This window comes from Elgaria multicarinata, chromosome 4, assembly GCF_023053635.1.
Source record: "Elgaria multicarinata webbii isolate HBS135686 ecotype San Diego chromosome 4, rElgMul1.1.pri, whole genome shotgun sequence".
In the NCBI taxonomy this organism is placed as follows: domain Eukaryota; kingdom Metazoa; phylum Chordata; class Lepidosauria; order Squamata; family Anguidae; genus Elgaria; species Elgaria multicarinata.
The window spans coordinates 135,375,498-135,396,576 of record NC_086174.1 but is presented as its reverse complement, the minus strand read 5'-3'; positions in this window follow the sequence as shown (position 1 = coordinate 135,396,576).

The window sequence follows — 21,079 nt, the reverse complement described above, 5'->3', positions numbered from 1 at the left end:
GAATTGCAGCATGTGCAGCTTTCTGGAGTTTGGATTTCTTTAGGCTCTGCATCATTTACTCTCTCTACATTACAGAAACACACCTACACAATGATGAAACACCAACCCAAAAAGCAACGTTGACGTAACTGTACGTATGTAGCATGCGGATATTATTGATTTTATTTATTTATTAAGACATTTATATCCCACCCTATATCTCAAGGATCTCAGGGTGGCATACAGATAAAATCATACATATAAAATAGAACAATAAATATACAATTCTAAAACAAATTAAACCATTAATATGTTAAAAACCAATATGACATTTTAAAACAGTAAAATCCAATTACAACTAGACAGTTTGCTGGCTGGTGGATTTATCCCATCAAAGGCCCTGTTAAAAAGCCATGTCTTAAGCTGGTGCCGAAAGAAAGCCAGTGCCGACACTAGTTGGGCCTCCAGGTTATCAGTGGCTACTAGTCCTGATGGCTATAACATCTAGTATCAAAGATAGTATGCTGGGCAACATGATCAGTGGGATGGCTTGGTAATAATAAATAAACGGCCGTCAACCCTACCCATTGGTTATGATGGCTGGCAATGCATGGAATAGCCAAAAAACATCTGGGCACCCTAAAGCCTTCATCACACATACCTATTTCCCTCGAATTATCCCATAGCATATGAAAGCTGTAGTTGATGTTCTTGTTAGAACCATCACACCACCCGTGGAGGGAGAGGGAGAGGGAAAGGAAGGAAAATTTGCACCAGCTAAATGATCTCTTTATGGGGAGGGTGGGGGTGACAAGGGAGAGATGCTCCCACAGGGCCCCTCTGCTTTTTCTGTGTGCATTTTTACTTGAGAGTAAACACACACACACACACCACTAGCAAATGAAACTTGAAAAGAGCTTACTATTTCTGTGACTGGCAAGGGATAGGATCGAGCTGTTAGCATCTTTACTCGAAAGTAAGCACCTTCCTGAGTGCCAGAATGCTTACTTTTCAATATGGAGGGCTCCACGCGGCACTGGCTTTGGAGCTGCAGAGGGAGGCGGTTGGGCAACTCTGCTCTTGTCATCCTCCTGCGCCCCCAGTGGCTGCTCGGAGAACAACAAAAGATTCACTCTTAAAGGGGTACTAATATATGACGCTTCTTTTGGCTAAGAAGCACAATTAAAGCAGGATTCCTGGGAGTACTTCACAGTCAAAGCAGATTATAAACTGGAAAATTTTCGTAGTCCTTTGCATGCAATCTGCAGTGATTGCCCAGTATAACGCTGGTGTGATGAAGCTCTAAGTTGGAAAAGGCTGATTATAGAAGTAAGAAATAGACATGAAGGAACCCAAAGCTGTGGCAAACTACAGTATTCTCTGTAACATTAGGATTTTCAAAAATAAAATAAAAAAGATCAATAGAAGATTTGTAATAGATTGGTTCCAACACCCAGGCAACTTGAAACTTCAAAAACCAAGGACAAATTTCAAAGTGGAGAATTTTGGAAGGTTTTGGAAACTTGCTTGGTCATGAATCTCACCAGCAGTTTTTCCTCTAGCCTCCTTGCAGGGAAAAAGCTTCTCCGTTTTAATAGTTCAACATATCTCTGGTGAGCTTGCTTGGTTACTCAAGTACCAATAAACTTTCTTTTTAAATAACTTAAGACTATAGAAAAGTAAGAACCATTTCAGCCCCTTTGCCCAGGCAATCGAGTTTATTTTCCCCACCATTTCAAAATTGAAGCCATAAAATAGAAATTTTAAAGAAAAATTAATAGGTTAACACCATATAGTTCCCTTGTATTTTCCCCTCAGTGTATATACATAGCATAAAAAAATTTAAGGGGTGTGATAAAAGTATGTGTGATTCTAAAGATTGTAATATTCCCAGCTGAGAACTGGTTATTTTATGTGTGCTATACATTCCTGGGCTCAGAAAGCCTTATATTGCTGATTAGATGGCCCACTAAACTTGTGAAGCAACAGCACCATAAATGGAGTTTTAAGACTCCGTAGTATTCAGAGTGCAGCTCTGAAATAAAGTCATTTGTCAGAATGTAGAGGGGAAAATAAAGGATGCTGAGAAATAAATACAATGAAAGATGCATTCCATACGGATATCCTCCTGACCTGCTGGTGTCTTAAGAGCATTGCAGCTACCCTTGGGCTATGATTCAAGTCATAACATCTAGTGGAGAAAATATAAAATATAATTGTTTATTTGTTTTTTGCTTTAAAAAAAATGTATATGCCACTAGGTATGTTGGAGAAATCCACAACAGATTCAAATGAGTTTGGATTTTTATGGATCCAACCTGTAGATCCTGCATAGACTGGCATTTTCCGAGTAGTGCAGATTCTGTGAACTTGCAGTTGAGGGTAGTTGTTTTTACTTTGGGGGTATTTCCACAAATGTACATTTGCACAAGTCCTCATTAGCACAAATGTGTATTTTCAAACAGGAACAAATTTAAAATAACAACATTAAAGTCACTCACTGACTGCCAATTAGTTTCTGGGCAAAGTATAAAGTGTTTGTTATTACCTTTAAAGCCCTACATGGTTTGGGTCCAGGTTACCAACAGGACTGCCTTCCCCAGTACAATCTGCACTGCACACTCAGGTCCTCTGGGAAGAATTTACTGCAGTCAGCTGTAACTAGGCTGACAACTGTTACCCAGAGGATCTTTTCTTCTGCCCCCACCCCCAGATTGTGGAATGGCCTGCTGGAGGAGATTCGTTAACTTAATATTCTCTGAGTTTAAGGCAGCTATAAAGACTAGTCTCTTCCGGCAGGCCTACCCAAAGGAATTTTAAGATGTCTCATTATTATATTGTATCAGTTTTATGTTTTTAATCAGTTTTATGCATTTGATTTATGTGGTATTTTTGTATTAAATGTTGTTCCCCGCCTCGATCCAGAGGGAGAGGCAGGTATGAAAATAATAATAATAATAATAATAATAATAATAATAATAATAATAATAATAATAATTCTGTAAAAAAAAATCCAATTCTGTCAATGAACAGATGATGGAAGGAAAGACATCTGACAATCCACCAAACACAAATGGAGTGGTTTTACTAAAATTCATACAGCCCTATATGCCACCCTTCATCACACTAAGATTTTGTGCCATTTACCACAGCATGACAACATACCTATCCAATTTAACACAACATAACACAACACAAGCAAAACACCTGTAGCAGATAAGTTCTTAAAATTTCATAAAGCAGTCAACATATAAAATGAAAGTTTGGTGCATTAAATGCCCCCCACCCACCCCGCCTAAAGAATAATAACGTAGGCACCTGGCTGGCTTCTGTGGGGGAAGGAGCATCCAGAAAAAGCCCTCTAATGAAAAAGCCCTCTCACATGAAGGAGGCACACAAATAGGGTATTTTGCTTATGATCTTGACGTGTGGACAGGTTGCTATGCAAGTAGGTACTCCTTCCAGTATTTTGTTTATTTTTACCAGCTGGTCAGCTCAGAATGCCTTACAGAAATCAGGAATAAAGTATTCTAATCTAAACTGACATGAGACCAAAGGAAAAAAAGGAATTGGAAGGAAGGAGGGAGGGAAAAAAGCAAACTCGGGCACTATTTTATTTAATCATTTATACGTATATGTGGTGCCTTTTAGCCCAAATATGGTCTGCATGGTAGTGTATCCTTGTGTCTGCCTTTACACCTTTATTGAGGGGCTCCCGAGGAATTGTCCTCTATTCTGAAGCATCCTCTGTTTGAAAGACTGTCCAGTCCGTGTCTGGTATAAGGATAAAGAACCATCAGAAGGAAATGCTGGGCCTTGAAGTTGCCCATCAACATGCCTCGATAGCTGACTAAGCAGACACACAGGCCACCTGGTCACAGTCTTCCACACTATGGGCACCATTTCTAAGACCGAAATCAAGAATCTGAATCTGAACACTATGGTATGATGTACTGTATTTCTATTTAAACCATAATAATTATTTCTAAATTTGCATTTAAACATAGATATTAGCATATGCAATTTTTATGCAGTTTGGTCTCCTCTTTTTCAGTGAGGCATGTCTTCCTTTTTGACAATTCATACATCTTCACCCTACTCCAAGATGACATGATTAAACTTAAATCATTATTTTAAAAACAATATTGTGTGTGTGTGTGTGTATGTGTGTGTGTGTAGCCTATTTGAAAACTTTAAACTATTGAAAATCTTAATATCACAACAACAAAATTAAGAGCAGGAACATATCTTAAAAAGAGAGTGTGGAGCAGTTACATTTAAAATACCCCAAAGCCATGCGGAACAAAGTTTGCCTATCACTCAACAGAGAAGGGCCCTGTCTTATAGCTTCATCACACCAGCGTTATACTGTGCAATCACTGCGAATTGTGTGCAAAGGACTCTGAAGTTCTCCATCTTACAATCTGCTTTTACTGTGAAGCACTCCCAGGTACCCTGCTTTAATTGTGCTTCTTAGCCAAAAGAAGTGTCGTATTTTACTAACCCTTTAAGAGTGAATATTTTGTTGCTCTCCATGCAGCCACTGGGGGCACAGGAGGAGGATTTGATATGTTTGAACTACAAATTAAAGCAAAGCTTGCATCTGCGTAAATTTTAAAGATAAAGACATCAAAATAGGCACAGTAATAGATATTAAGGAGGGCTTTCAGCATACCAAATTTGAATTGGATTGGGTCATCCATTGATTTTTTAAAAATGATTTTTGCATCCCTGCCATGAAGTTACGTGTGACTGGTGGGTTTGGTTGATTTCAGTCATTCAGAAGGGGGAGAAATGTAAAATAAGAAATAAGCTTATTGCTGGGAGTTATGGGGTTAATAGTGATAAAATATTGCAAGGATTTTAGTCCTAAAATATTGTTCTCAAGTGTTTCTAACACATGCCACTGTTTTGGGCATTTTTTTTTTCAAAAATAAAAGGGTCGTTCCAGACTGTTCTATTCCATTCCAGCTTTTACACCGTCCCCTTTTGGAATGCTGTTGTTGGATGAGAAGCAAAGGGAAAAAGCTGATGGAGCCAGCTTCACGGCAGACATGATGGATCGGCCTGCTTCCTTTCTCTCCCTCTGCTACAGCTTCAAATACTCCTGAGGGCAGCCATCTTATTTTTCCATTCAATGCCTTGGGAACACTGCAAAGTGTCGGTGTACCATAGCTGCCAGGGGCATTTGGGGCTTCAATTCGAAAGCGCATGGCTGTCTTCTGTGAGCCTGAAGTACATAGAGGAAACGTCTGCTTATGTATCTAGGCAGGCATGTTCTCTGCCTGACCAACTATTTGGGTGAAAGGGTAAAATGGATCTGATTTTTTTGTAATTCAGGGGTGAGGGAGTGCTCTTCAGCTGACATAGATTCAGGAAACACTGGTTCACGGATATTCAAATACAGTTCAGATATCTGCATAACAGAATATAAAGAACTCATGAAGTTGGTGTTCGATCCTTTTTTCCCCCTTTTCTTTTATCAACCACAACAATTTCAAAGCCCATCAAACCACCAGAAGTGTTTGTTCCCCTATTATGTACTGATAGCCATTACATTTCCATTGCTTGCTACTCTTCTGCTCATCCGCAAGTAACAGCTTTTTTGCAGTTTGATTATATTGCTTTATCCAGAAAGCTTTTGCAAGACTCTGGAGTATAATAATTTTACCTTGGAGAGCCTGAATTTTGTAAGTTCTTACATATAACAGTGCTCATTTTTATAGGATTACTAAACTTCGTAATTTTATTTCCCTATGGCAATTAAATATACACCGATGTTGTGGGATCTTTTACTCACAAACACAGTCAGATGAAATTGGAATGGGCTATTATATAGTACCAATCTTAGAAAATTGTACCAGTCTCTGAAAATTAAGAGACTGCTGTTATTGTTTTTAATTCCTTTCCCACATATTCATTTTACATAACCAAATCCATCAGAGATTTTGTGTTCAGACACTGATATACTGGCTAAAATGAAACATAAAGCCTATTTTTATTATTATTATTTAAACAGGAGAATAATTTACACCTTTAAGGAACATTAATTTATTTCGAAAGCTCAATTTCCCAAAAATGAATCTGCTTCCAGCAGACTCAGATTGGCATATCTGACTGAGAGAAACTGAAATTGATAGATTCATCCATCTCTACCTGTATGTGTGTGAGAGAAAGAGTGACTATGTGTGTTGTCATCACTCTGTTGTTGTTTAGGGATGTGCATCAGATTTGGATGAAGCTGGAGCAGAATCAAACCACTTTTGATCCCTTGGTCCCATCCCGGTTCCCCCCCCCCCCCCAGGCAAAGCAGGATTCCCTCTGAGGGCAACAGAACCAAACCTACTCCAGAATGATGCTTCATTAGAAACTCATGTTTCAGGCACCAGGAAGACACTTTGACCTAATCTACACCAAGCAGGATATTGCACTATGAAAGCAGTATGAAAGCAGTATATAAAAGGCAGCAGCCACACCAAGCAGGATATAGCGCTATGAAAGTGGTATAAAAGCAGTCTATGATATGTGTCAATGGACCCCAACAGTTGTCAGTGCACTTCAATACCCCTATAAAGCAGTAGTGTGGCTCCTGCCTCTTATATACCTCTTTATTATTTATTTATTTATTTATTTATTTATTTATTTATTTATTTATATAGCACCATCAATGTACATGGTGCTGTACAGTGTAAAACAGTAAATAGCGAGACCCTGCCGCATAGGCTTACATTCTAATAAAACCATAATAAAACAATAAGGAGGGGAAGAGAATGCAAACAGGCACAGGGTAGGGTAAACAGGCACTGGGTAGGGTAAAACTAACAGTATAAAGTCAGAACAAAATCAGGTTTTAAAAGCTTTAGGGGAAAAAAAAGTTTTTAGCTGAGCTTTAAAAGCTGCGGTTGAACTTGTAGTTCTCAAATGTACTGGAAGAGCGTTCCAGGCATAAGGGGCAGCAGAAGAAAATGGACGAAGCCGAGCAAGGGAAGTAGAGACCCTTGGGCAGGTTTAAAAAAAACACCAACCTTTTTGCTGGAGCGCTAAAGCGCTCATCTTCCAAAAAAAATAATGGCTGGTGTGACGTCCTCCATCCTCCTGGGATGCCGCATGCCGCATGTAGACTGAGGGGGAGGATCTCACAATCATCATATTGTGAGGTCCTCCCCCCTCCATCGGTAGATCTAGCTATGCCTTATGTCTCCAATGTCTTTAGGTTTAGTTTCTCTAAACACTGTGATTATGAGGAGTGAGAACAGATCATTGATTGACAGGTCCACCTTATAATTCTAGGGCATGTTTTAGTTACTAAGGGCTGCAATCGCTGTGCTTTGCAGGAGGGCGAGGATTGAACCATTAGTCCAACACCACCAGGCTTCATTATGAAAAAAGCCTTAAACTGGTTTTCAGTCATAACTCAAGGCCTCGGCACCTGTCCTTCTGCAGCTTTGCAGGTTTCTTGTCACAAGATCCCTCTATAACATGTGCAAGATTTATAAAACTAGACTAAAAAAAAACATGGTGGGAGGGAAGGGAAAGTGAATCTGTCCCCCTCCCCAAATTGAGGACTCCCCTCTTACATCAACCTTTCCACCTATCCTTCTGCAACTTTGCAGAAAACTGCTCCATTAGGAACCTTGGAGGGAGAAGCACATTCTCTTTAGGAGACCTTTAAAGTAGGGGTGTGCACGGACGCCACGATCCGCTTCTTTTCCAGATCTGCAATTTGCGGATCGGGCCGCTTCGCTCCGCCCCGCTCCGCCTATAGTCTGCTCCGCTCTGCTGCGGAGCTCCAGATCCGGATCGGAGCTCCGCTTTCCCCCCCATAGGCTTGCATTAAAATCCAAAGAAGTCTACAACTTTTTTTCTGTTAAAGTTAAAAACCTCAAGTTTGGCACCATGACACCTCATGGACATATACACATGCATGCCAAGCCTCAAGCCAATCCAAGCATCCCCTGGTTTTGGGGGAATTTCTGAAAATTGGACACCCCATTTTCAGACATGGACTGTTCTCCGACATTTTGACAGATAAATTTTTTTGAAGTGGGCACCCTCACAGATGCCATCTAGATCCACATTCAGGCCAGGTTTTAAGCAAATCCCATCATTCCCTGATTTTTGGGGGGGCTTTAACCTTTTAACTCACCCCAAATCAAGTCCCATGCTAGAACTATGTCAATTTTCAAGTTAGAAACCTCAAACTCGGCACCATGGCACCTCATGTATGTATATACACATGCATGCCAAGACTCAAGCCAATCCCATCAACCCCAGATTTTTGGGGAATTTATGAAAATCGGACACCCCATTTTCAGACATTTTGACAGATAAAAACTTGGAAGCAGGCACATCCACATTCATGGCAAGTTTCAAGCAGATTCCATAACCCCCTGATTTGGGGGGGGGGGTTAACCTCCAACGCAGCACCCCTAACCGCAATTCAAACACCCCTTTTCTATATCTCCGTCAATTTTCACGTTAGAAAGTAAAACCTCAAACTCGGCACCATGATAGCTTATCCATACATGCTTACCAAGCCTCAAGCCAATCCAAGTGTCCCCTGATTTTTGGTGAATTTTTGAAAATTGGACACCCCATTTTCAGACATGGACTGTTCTCCGACATTTTTTGACAGATAAAAACTTGGAAGCAGGCACTCTCACAGATGCCATCTAGATCCACATTCATGCCAAGTTTCAAGCAAATCCCATCATCCCCTGATTTTTGGTGGGGCTTTAACCTCTAACGCACCACCCATAACCCCAATTCACACCCCTTTCAATATCTCAGTCGATTTTCATGTTAGAAACCTCAAACTTGGCACCATGATAGTTTATTCTTGTATACACATGCATGCTAAGCCTCAAGCAAATCCCATCATCCCCTGATTTTTGGTGGGGCTTTAACCTTTTAACTCACCCCAAATCAAGTCCCATGCTAGAACTACGTCAATTTTTATGTTAGAAACCTCAAGTTCACCACCATGACACCTCATGGACATATACACACACATGCCAAGACTCAAACCAATCCAAGCATCCCCTGATTTTTGGGGAATTTTTGAAAATTGGACACCCTAGTATCTCAGGGATTTAAAGCTGCAGACAGCTCAATGGGGCCATTTCAAAGGAAACCCCAACATGCCATGAATTGGGGAGTAGAGATAAACCTATATGAATCTTCTTCCACACTTGAAAAATTGATTTGGAACTTCCAAAAGTCTAAGTGAGCGCAGGAAGAACTTATCCCCTGAGTCAAAGCAAGACACACACAAACCATCCCTGCGAGGCGGACAGGGGAGGAGGGAGGGAAGGCAGGCAGGCAGCAGACATTTCTGGGGGCATAAGGAAGTGAGCCAAGGATAGTTTCAAAGCCAGTAATGCAAACCATCCCTGTGAGGTGGGAGCAGCACAGAGAGATGCCTTTTCTTTTGCATCCCATAACTAGGAGGCTAGGAGGATAAGAGTAAAGCTTTGTGATCCTTGCTTCAGAGTTGATTGACTGCACTGTGATCACAGCCATTACTAAACAACAAAATAATAATGTTAATAGCAGTACTAATTAATATTAATAGCAACAACAACAACAACAACAACAACAATAAGGAGTTGAACCACAGTGAAAGCCTGCCTGACTTCACTGAAGAGGAAAAGCCAGGAGAGCTTGGGCTATGGGGTGTAAATATAAAATGGAATAAGTAAATAAATAAATAAACAAAGGAGGGGTAGAATTAAAAACAACAAGAAGATTTTTTAAAAAAAGGCTATATCTGTCTTTTACCAGTAAGAGGGAAGTGGACGTGCCCAGGGGGAGGGGGAATTATGCCAATTTTAACTGGCCCTGTCTAGGGACCAGTCTTTAAGAAGCAAACTAACACTTCAACTCATGATAGGCATTAGTAACCACTGGTTAACCTTTGGAGGACTCTGATGACCCTCCAGGGCAGGACACAGTGTATGTGTGCACTGGGCACATCCACATGCCCTAGGGGACCTCATCCCGTTGCACCACATCTATTCAGTTGTTCACCAAGGTTAGGGTGGGTAGCAGTGCTGTGTTTCCTATCTGTTTTTTATTTGCTTAGTATATGATTTCAGGTTGTGTTTGTGCATTTGGTGGGGCTACTGTTTAAAAAAACACTGGGAAAAGTCCGTTCAGACTAAGAAAGAGAAGTTTCCCAGTATCCCAAGTCCTGTTTTGCCTATCCCCTCCTCCAACTTTGGGATCATGTGATCATGACTCTGCCTCTCAGCACTTCAAAAAGGTACCTCTCCCGCTTTTTTTACCCGATTTTTCCAAAAAATTCTAGCAAACGAACCGCACAACGCAGAGAGCTGAGAGTAGGCTCAAAATGACCCCCAGCCACGACTCTCTAAGCACAAGAAGTTTCAGAAAGATAGCTTAAAAAACAACACAGTTATCCCCTATTCTTTTCCGCAATGCAATCCTATGGGCGAAATTTTCCAAAATGGCGATCGGAACGCTCCGCGAAAAGAGAAGCGCTCCGCCTATGGCTGCTTCTCTTCGCCGTGCTTCTAAGGGTCCGCGGTCCACTTCTACTCCACCTCTGGGCAAGGCGGAGCAGGCCAATTCGCTTCTGATTCTCCGATTCTAATAGGAGCGGAGCACACCTCTACTTTAAAGTGTCAAGACTGCTCATGCATTAAACCTTTCTTTCTGAATTTGCCAGGCAAGATCCCCTCAGAAGTCAAAATTATCCCTGCAATCATCTTCCAATTCTGCCAAGAAATGTTAAACAACAACAACAACAACAACAACAACACATTAATGGCAGTTGCCTTGAAAATGAAAAGCAAAATGAAAATAAAAACAAATCCCTGCACCTATTTTTTTCTGACATTTGGCAGGTTAAATCCCCTCCTAAATTACTACTGTGCCTAAACATTCTTCTAATTCTGACGAAGACAGGGGGGAAGTTATAGCTGTTCTTGCATTCCACCTGATGGTCAAGGAGCGAAGTGTGAAGCTTTGGATTTCCAAACCTCAACTCGGGTTCGGTATTGAGTCCAAGCAGACAGACTCTGAATTGGTCTGAGATGAATTGTGAACCTCCCAGAGAGCTCTGGCTATTGGGTGGTATAGAAATGTAATAAATAAATAAATAAATTGGACCATTTACTGAAGAAATCAAGGCCCAAGTCAAAGCTGTGGGTTGGTGCACAGCTCTACTATTGCCGTTATTTGAACCATACCAAACTGTTTCTGGCATGGTGTGATCTGGAGGGGGAGATATTGAAGGATTACTGTGTAGTATGTTATACATTCAGTGTATGTGACAGTGTTTAATTAAACGTTCTAATTTCAACATTGTTTAAATTGGAAGAAGAAGAAGAAGAAGAAGAAGAAGAAGAAGAAGAAGAAGAAGAAGAAGAAGAAGAAGAAGAAGAAGAAGAAGAAGAAACAGCAGCAGCAGCAGCAGCAGCTTGGAGTGTGTTACTTTTGATCACAGCTTCCAGTAGTGCTGGATACAGTGCTTGAGGCTTAGGTCACAGCTAGACCTAAGGTTTATCCTGGGATCATCCAGGGTTCGCCCCTGCCTGAGCACTGGATCCCCTGTGTGTCACCTAGATGAACAGGTTTGACCCTTGGATGATCCAGTGATAAACCTTAGGTCTAGCTATGGCCTTAGTTACTGTGACTTCTTCTTCTTCTTCTTCTTCTTCTTCTTCTTCTTCTTCTTCTTCTTCTTCTTCTTCTTCTTCTTATTATTATTATTATTATTATTATTATTATTATTATTTTGTAGTGGAGAAATAGGATGGCATTTTCGAACTGCAGGGAGAAGGGGAAGAGTGTAGGGATGTGCTCCGCTCCGATTAGGAGCGTAGAAGCAGTAGCGGATTGGCCTGCTCCGCCTTACCCAGAGGCGGAGTAGGAGCGGACCGCGGACCCCCTAGAAGCAAGGCGAAGAGAAGCGACCATTTTTCGGAGCTCCGAGTTCAGTCGGAGCGCTCCGGTCGCCATCTTGAAAACATTTCGCCATAGGATTGCATTGCGGCAAATAATCGCGCATAACTACGTTGTTTTTGAAGCTATCGTTCTGGAAATTCTTGTGCACAGAGAGTCGTGGATGGGGGTCATTTTGAGACCACTCTCACCTCTCTGCGTGCTGTGGTTCACGTGCAATATTTTTTTAAAAATCGGGTCAACCGCGGGGCTCAAACTGCGTTTCGGCTTTTCGCCCATAGGATTGCATTGAGGGAAAGAATCGGGGATAACTGGGGGGGGGTTTAAGCTATCGTTCTGAAAATTCTTGTGCACAGAGAGTCGTGGATGGGGGTCATTTTGAGACCACTCTCAACTTTCTGCGTGCTGTGGTTCACGTGCAATATTTTTTTAAAAATCGGGTCAACCGCAGGGCTCAAACGGCGTTTCGGCTTTTCGCCCATAGGATTGCATTGAGGGAAAGAATCGGGGATAACTGGGGGGGGGTTTAAGCTATCGTTCTGAAAATTCTTGTGCACAGAGAGTCGTGGATGGGGGTCATTTTGAGACCACTCTCAACTTTCTGCGTGCTGTGGTTCACGTGCAATATTTTTTAAAAAATCGGGGTTTGGGTTTTTTTTTTTTATTATTATTATTATTTTGGAAGCGATGACAGGCACATTCAACTCCCAATCCTGATGAGAATTCATCTCCTCAGAAAGCATCCTCCTCCAATCCCAGCGTTGGAGGGGGGACTAAGGCAGACCCACCCTGAGAACTTTCTGTTTTGTGTCTCTTTGTGGGTTGGCGTTCGTGGAGGGAACACTTACTTAGCTAGTGCTCCTGCTTTGGAGATAGATTAATTTAATATAGGTTTAGTTTGGCGCGTGTGTGTGTTTGTTTGCTTCTTTCTGACTTGTAGCTTAGTTTGCCCTGTGTTTTCCCCTTACTTTGATTTAATATAAACTTTATTTTTGAATTTTGGAGTGTGTGGTTGGGTTGGTTGCCCCCCCCCTTCCCTGTATTAAAGCCTGACTGTTCTGCTTTTGTGAAAGCTTTCTTTTGAAAGCATACACACACTTTTTGTCCCATTTCCCTACATTTATATTCTTAAACATATTTTATTATATTCTTTCACATAGTCCATTAGTATATATTCTCATACATATTATATTAGTATTCATATTTTGTTCTTCTTATAGTAGTGGTTGGTTCTTTTTCCCCCTCCCCTCTCTTAAATCCTGATTGTGTTTCCTTCTATCTTCTATATACCAAATATACCAAAAAAATTGGATTCTCTTTTTCTTCTCTGTGTAACTTCGACGGAGTGGGCTGCTTTTGTCAAGTTCAACAGGCAGCCACAGATTGAGCATTTTGGGGAAAGCATACGCACACCATTTCCCTATTCTTAAACATATTATTATTATATTCTTTGACATAGTCTTAGTAGTCTATTAGTATACATTCTCATACATATTAGTAGTAGTATTCATATTTTGTTCTTCTTATAGTAGTGGTTGTCCCATTTCTTGTCCCATTTCCCTACATTTATTAGTAATATTCTAAAACATATTATTATATTCTTGTAGATATTCTTAGTAGTATATTCTCATACATATTAGTAGTAGTATATTTTATTGTTCTTGTCCCATTTCCCTACATTTAAACATATTATATTCTTCTTATACATATTCTTAGTAGTACCTTATACATAGTATTAGTAGTATTAATATTTTGTTAGTCATCATGAAAAGAGAAAGCAGGCGTGCTGAAAGCAGCAAGGCTCAGTCTGCCAGCAGGGCTTCCTCTCCTCCTGTGAAACTCAAACGGGCAACTCCTTGGCTGACTGCTCCAAAACAGAAGCAGGACAAGCAGCAGGCAGAGCCACTCTCTTCTGCAACTTGTGCCCGGCGTTCTCTTTTTGAGGGTGGGAATGGGAAAAGTGCCCGTTTGCAAGAGGCACGTGGCAGCAGTGCCATTAGAGGAGGAGGAGTATCCCCAACTCCTTCATTCTCCTTTCAGCCCACGAGCCCGCTGATGGACCTAGACGAGGTCCTCAGCACAGTGGAGGGGGGGGAGGAGGAGGAGGCGGTGGGCCTCCAGGATGTGGGGGCTGAGGAGGAGCAGCAGCAGGCCGAGGCTCTCTCCCCAGTCTCATCCCACACCCCTGTTTCTGTGGCAACACCAGAGAGCTCAGGCGGGCAATTGGTGGTGTCACCACAGAAACGAAAGACAAGCATCGTGTGGGACCACTTTGAGTTGGGAGCGGATCCCCGCTTTGCTGTCTGTCGCCACTGCAAACTCAGCCTAAGCAGGGGTTCATCGACAGGGCATTATGGAACCAGCAGCATGAAGATGCATCTTCATAGGCAGCACCAGGCGATCTTGCTGGGGAAAGAGGCGGGCAAGGCGACTGGTTCCAGGGGAAAGCCGAAGGCTGCTGCTGGCACTGCCACTCTAAGCTCTCCATCTCCCATCCCCACAAGGGTTAGGCAGGCAACCCTGCAGGACATGGGGTGGGGGAAGTATTGACCCACAAGATGGCGTTTTCCAATGCCCACCCAGGGTGCTACTGTGTTGGGGCATCTGCCGGGACTGACTCCTCCCCAATACTAGATCTATGACATGTCACTCTGCCTGCCCCTCTGCTAGCCTGTCCTCCTCGGTGACCGACTCGCTGGGATGGTTTGCGTTTGCAATGCGTGACTAACTGCAATGCTGGCTTAGAAACCAGCCATCACTTCCTTGTGCCCCCAGAAATGCCCGCAGCCTGCCTGCCTGCCTGCCCGCCTCCCCCGGGGTGCTGCTGTGGTGGGGCATCTGCCAGGACTGACTCCTCGCCTACTCTGCCTGCCTCTCTGCCCGCCTGGTGCCTGGTTTGCTCCCAATCGTCCTCCTCTGTGCCCCTCAAGGCGTAACTGCTGGCTTAGAAAGAAACAACCAGCCATCTTTGCCTCACTTTGCGCCCACTTATGGGTTGGTTTGCTATGCGTTAGTGCTCAAGCCATCCTTGCGGCACTACAATGCATGCTGCCTGCCTGCTTTCCATTGATGGTGCTATATAAATAAATAATAATAATAATAATAATTCTCCCCTTCCCGCCTTGCAGCGATGGTGTATGTGTCTTGCTTTGACTCAGGGGAGAAGTCCTTCCTGCGCTCACTTAGACTTTATCAAATTCAATAATCCCTTTTTCAAATGTGCCAGAAGATTTAGGGTTATCTCGTGGCATGTTGGGATTGCCTTGGAACTGGCCCCATTGAGCTGTCTGCAATTGCAACTTTAAATCCCTGACATACTGGAGTGTTCAAATTTCAAAAGTTCCCCTAACATCAGGGGATGATGGGATTGCCTTGAAACTTGGTGTCCATGGGGACACATGGGTAAGCTGTCATGGGACCAAAGGATAGGTTTCTAACGTGCAAATTGACGTAGTTGTAGAATGGGACTTGATTTGGGGTGAGTTAAAAAGTTTAAGCCGCGCCAAAAATCAGGGGATGATGGGATTTGCTTGCAACTTGGCGTGCATGTGGACACATGGATAAGCTCTCCTGGTGCCGAGTTTGAGGTTTCTAACATGCAAATTGACGGAGCTATCCCAAGGGGTGTGAATGGGGTGCCCGATTTTCATAAATTCCCCAAAAATCAGGGGATGATGGGATTGCCTTGAAACTTGGCGTGCATGTGGACACGTGGATAAGCTATCATGGTGCTGAGTTTGAGGTTTCTAACGTGCAAATTGACGTAGTTGTAGAATGGGACAATTTGGGGTGAGTTAAGCCATGCCAAAAATCAGGGGATGATGGGATTTGCTTGCAACTTGGCGTGCATGTGGACACATGGATAAGCTCTCCTGGTGCCGAGTTTGAGGTTTCTAACATGCAAATTGACGGAGCTATCCCAAGGGGTGTGAATGGGGTGCCCGATTTTCATAAATTCCCCAAAAATCAGGGGATGATGGGATTGCCTTGAAACTTGGCGTGCATGTGGACACGTGGATAAGCTATCATGGTGCTGAGTTTGAGGTTTCTAACGTGCAAATTGACGGAGCTATCTAAAGGGGTGTGAATTAGGGTTATGGGAGGTGCGTTAGAGGGTAGAGCCGCGCCAAAAATCAGGGGATGATGGGATTTGCTTGCAACTTGGCGTGCATGTGGACACATGGATAAGCTGCCCTGGTGCCGAGTTTGAGGTTTGTAACATGCAAATTGACGGAGCTATCCCAAGGGGTGTGAATGGGGTGCCCGATTTTCAAAAATTCGCCAAAAATCAGGGGATGATGGGATTGCCTTGAAACTTGGCGTGTGTGTGTATACGCCCATGAGGTGTCATGGTGCCAAACGTGAGGTTTCTAACTTCAACGGAAAAAAAGTTGTTTACTTTTTTAGCTTTCAATGCAAGCCTATGGGGGGGCAAAAACGGAGCTCCGGATCCGATCCGGAGCTCCGAGCGGAGCGGAGCGGAAGTGGGCGGAGCGGGGGCGGGGCGGAGCGACCCGCTCCGAAAAATGGCGGATCTGCAAGTGAAGCGGAGCGGGGGGTCCGTGCACACCCCTAGAAGAGTGTATCCTGTCTTGTGACGTCAATTTCAATGTGCTTCTTCTGTCAAATCACAGGCACAATAAGAAAGTGCTACAAGATTGTGTTTAGACATTGTTTTTCCACTCATTACCTCGCCATAGCATGCATTATTCAAACTAAGCAATTATCCCATGAAAAATAAATAAGAGTATTCCTTTGGGGTGTATTTGTACCTCCAACCTAGCTAATGTCATGCAGTCTATAACAAAGTTCAGGGAGGAGAGGAGGGCATCAGGAAAGATAAGTCTTCTGGGAAACACCCTGTTAAAGTATTTTCCATGCCTGCGGCTGAATTGTTTTAAGCAAATCCAGTAGCTCTGCAGTATGAGTTGTTGTTGTTGTTGCATCTGAACTAGTGGAAATCATAAAGTAACTGCACTTGTGCCAATGTAAAACTGATATTTAACAACCCATAGAGCCTATGGAATCCAGAGCAAAATCAATCCATTGAGCTTATGGAATCCAGCTTTTGACAATGTTCTAGTATGAGACGATCCAGAAGGTAGGCAAATTGGAAGGGTCGTTATCTGGTACTAGCACATTGCAACCAAATATTATGACCAGAGTAACGTTTAAACGAGATTTGCAATAATACCTGGAACAGCCAGAGAATGAAGTGGTGTGTCAGCTGGAGAAGAATTCCTGGCCTGTCTGTCAGATGCTTGAGAAAGAAGAAGTGTTAATTTCATTTCATTCATCCATTCAAAGTTTTTATATCCCACTCTTCAGTCAAAATACACTCAATCTCTCTTGCCCTCTGAGGTAGTAGAGAACATGGCAGCACTGCTGCTGCATCACACCATCCCCTTCCTCAGCTTTACACATCCCTGTTCAGCCATGATGCCTACTGGGCAAACCCATCTTTCACTGTTATTGGGGGTCATTTTAACTCTATTCACTTAGCATTTGTCCACATGGAGAAGGAAGGTGACCATACCTTGCAGCAGCCCCAACTCCAATGTCACAGAGCCTCATGGCTACAGTCTTGCCTTTCCTACACCTGCCTGGTTCCATTCCTCTAACCTGCATTTTTTCAGCAAAGGTCTGAAGCGGGAGCTGGTTCTACACACATAGGCTCTCCCATACATTTAAGATCTTAGTTCAAATGGCTCCCTCTTCTCCAAACCCTCTTTACCACATACACAGAGGTTAGAAGGATGAAGCCAGGCAGGTGTATGTGAAATTGGGCATGGAGATAGCAGTGCAGCCCTGCTCAGCTTTGTGTGTTTGTGTTTGCCCTAATGTGTGAATATCATTATCTTTCAGTCTAATCTACCTGACATGATTTGTGTGAGAATTTACAAAATCCATACAGGCTGCCCCCTTAGAGGAAAGATAGAATATCTAAATGTAATGCACATGGCTAAATATCTAAATATAATGCACAAACATTCCAAGAACTATAAGCCACAGCTAGACCTAAGGTTTATCCTGGGATCATCCAGGGTTCGCCCCTGCCTGAGCACTGGATCCCCTGTGTGTCACCTAGATGAACAGGTTTGACCCCTGGACGATCCAGGGATAAACCTTAGGTCTAGCTATGGCCGAAGTTACTCATACAGGATAGGTTGACAATGCTGATTGTGGCCTTTGCTAGACCTACAGGATATCCCAGGATTGAGGAGGGGTGATCTCGTGTTGTCAATAACACGAGATCTCGCCCTCGTTTACACATAAGGCGAGGCAACTAAAGAAGAGAGCCGTCACGCCCGCCATTTTTTTTAACTTTTAAAGAGGACAGTGAGCACGAATGCTCGTGCGTGAAGGTAAGTTTTTTTAATAAATAAATAAATTGATTTTCCCGCTCCCCCCACCCTGCCCCCGATTGGCGCAGCAGCTCCCAGCTCTGCACGAGTAATCACACGGAGCCAGGAAAAGCCGTGAAAACGGGCCACATGCTCATGGACTTGGGCTCAGCCTGAGAAAGCGGGCTTCAAGGGGTAGGCTATATCCCGGGGCCAGGGAGGGTTGATCCCTGCCTGATCCTGGGATTCCCTGTGTGTCATCTGGATGCACAGGGACGATCCTGGGTATCACCCCGGAATATAGCCTGGTCTAGCAGTGTTCTCCCTATTGTTGAACCTGCTGTTCCTGTAGGCCACTCCAGCTCCAAGCCTACCTGCTTTCTGTAACACACTCAAATAAGTTAATTAAAATACATTCCATTATGGTCAGATCTAGCTGTTCCCACTTTTCATTGTGCGTCTTCCCTACTTGCGCCGATCCTGCCATCCCATACCCACTTCCTTCAGAGTAAGGCCCATTGAAACGTACTTCTGAATCTACATGGGTAGATTGGAGCTGTAATTCACCTATGCTCAGAACACCTCAAGCTCCTTGGAGGAAAGGGGGAGTATGAATGCAATGAACAGCAACATCTGCAACAACAGGTGAACACCTTTTCTTTTACATCCTTTTGGGGTTCAGATAAAACAGACAGAAAGTCCTAATCTGGATGGTGGACCACCAACTGTCCATTTGTAACGTACCTTCCTTTCGTACAGTCTTTGATAAGTTATCTCCTTTTTCTCTGGATCTGTCCCCCCCACCCGCCCCACTGGCTACATGAAATACATTCCAGAAAAGTGTTGCTGCCTTTACCACCAACCCACTATGCAGCATTTAATAGGTAGTACGAAAATAACACTGGAGTTCTTTTAGCACTTCCTCTTGAAAGAAGAAGCACATATCATATACTGTTTTCATACCACTTTCATAGTGGTATTAATACCAGCACTTTGAATCAGACTCAGCACGAGTTTTCCTCCACCTGCGTTCTAGCCATCTCCCCTCTTGCTTCATTGCCCTCAGCTCAGGTGTATACCAAGGAGCTGACTGGGCTCTGCTCAGAGGGAGAGGGCGCTTGGGCATGATCGTGTCAACCGCCCGAGTCATCTCTGCATTCCACAGAGCAACCTGGGCTTCGACAGGAGCACCAGCCATACCAGCAGGAAAATCCCCCAGAGCCCTCTGGAATCCATCGGAGTCCATTAGCCTCCGGGGGCGGACCATTTTAATAGGCCCCCCACCCTTGCAGAGGCTGCCGAAAGTCTATTTATTTATTTATTTATTTATTTATTACATTTTTATACCGCCCAATAGCCGAAGCTCTCTGGGCGGTTCACAAAAATTAAAATCATCATAAAACAACCAACAAGTTAAAAATACAAATACAAAATACAATATAAAAAGCACAACCAGGATAAAACCACGCAGCAAAATTGATATAAGGTTAAAATAAAAGTCTAAACCTCAATAGGAAGTGATCTGACCATGACAAGGGGGTAGATGTTAATTCCCCCACTTCCAGATCACCATCCTCCTGCCCAGTTGAGAAAACCAAGTGAAGTGTGTGTCCCTTTGCATGTGTTAGGCCGATGACATGTTGAGACAGCCCCATGGTTGTCATGGCGGCCATGAAGTCCTGAGCTGCCCCGGATACAGGAGCCTCAGCATGGAAGTTGAGATCCCCCAGAACCACCATCCTGGGGGTCCTCAACACCAGATCCGAGACAACCTCCGTCAGCTCAGGCAGGGAGACTGTTGGGCAGCGGGGTGGACGGTACACCAGCAGAATCCCTAATCTGTCTCGAGTACCCAACACACAGTACAAACAGTCCAGACCAGCACTCGACTGAACAGGAAGCCTAGAGAGGGAGATTGTATTCCTATAGACCACGGCAACCCCCCCTCCCCGGCCCTCAAGTCGGTGCTGGTGCTGCACTGAATACCCAGGAGGGCAAAGCTGGGTGAGAGTAACCCCTCCCAGTTCACCCACCCAGGTCTCCATGATACATGCCAGGTCAGCCCCCTCATCCAAAATCAAATCATGGATGAGGGAGGTTTTATTTTGGACCGACCTGGCGTTGAGCAGAAGCACAACCAAACCCGAGGGCAAGCTGGTAAGGCTGCCAGGAACCATTTGGTTGGGGGGAAAACCAGAAGAGGGGATAGCTGTAAGAAATCTAGCCCCTCTTCTCCTCATCTGGCCTGTTATTCCCCCATCGCCATACCTCCCCTTACCCGTGACCACAGCTATGTGAGCACCCCCTTGCCCCCCTGAGCTCCCCAGGCACATATTTAAAAATACAAATAGTAAAATAGAATAAAAAGAGATAAAACACCACAACTTGCTGCTGTTAATCTGGTTGTTAACCGAAGGTAGCCGGACTGGTGTCTTCATTCCTCTGCTTCTGCTCATTGCGACGCCAAGTGCGCACTTAGCGTCGCACTTTGCATGACGCAGAGGCGCGCGCAGAGGCGCTGCCCCAGGCAGCCTGGCCCTTATACCTGTTGGGAAAGGAGAGGGCAGTCAGCTGACGTTGATGTCGATGTCCGTCAGGTGGGGTGGGGGAGGCAGCAGAAACAAGCTATATACTGCTTGGTGTAGATAAGGCCTCAGAGACCTGTCTGTGGCCAGCAGTTTCTGGAAAGAAAAAAATGTCATAATTAGCTAAAGCATCCCACAGCAGGTCGGATGGCACAGTAGCCTTACATCAAGTGGAAACTTAATGTTAAATGACAATGTCTCTATTGGCCGTAACTTATTCCCTGCAGGAGTATTTGTTCATAT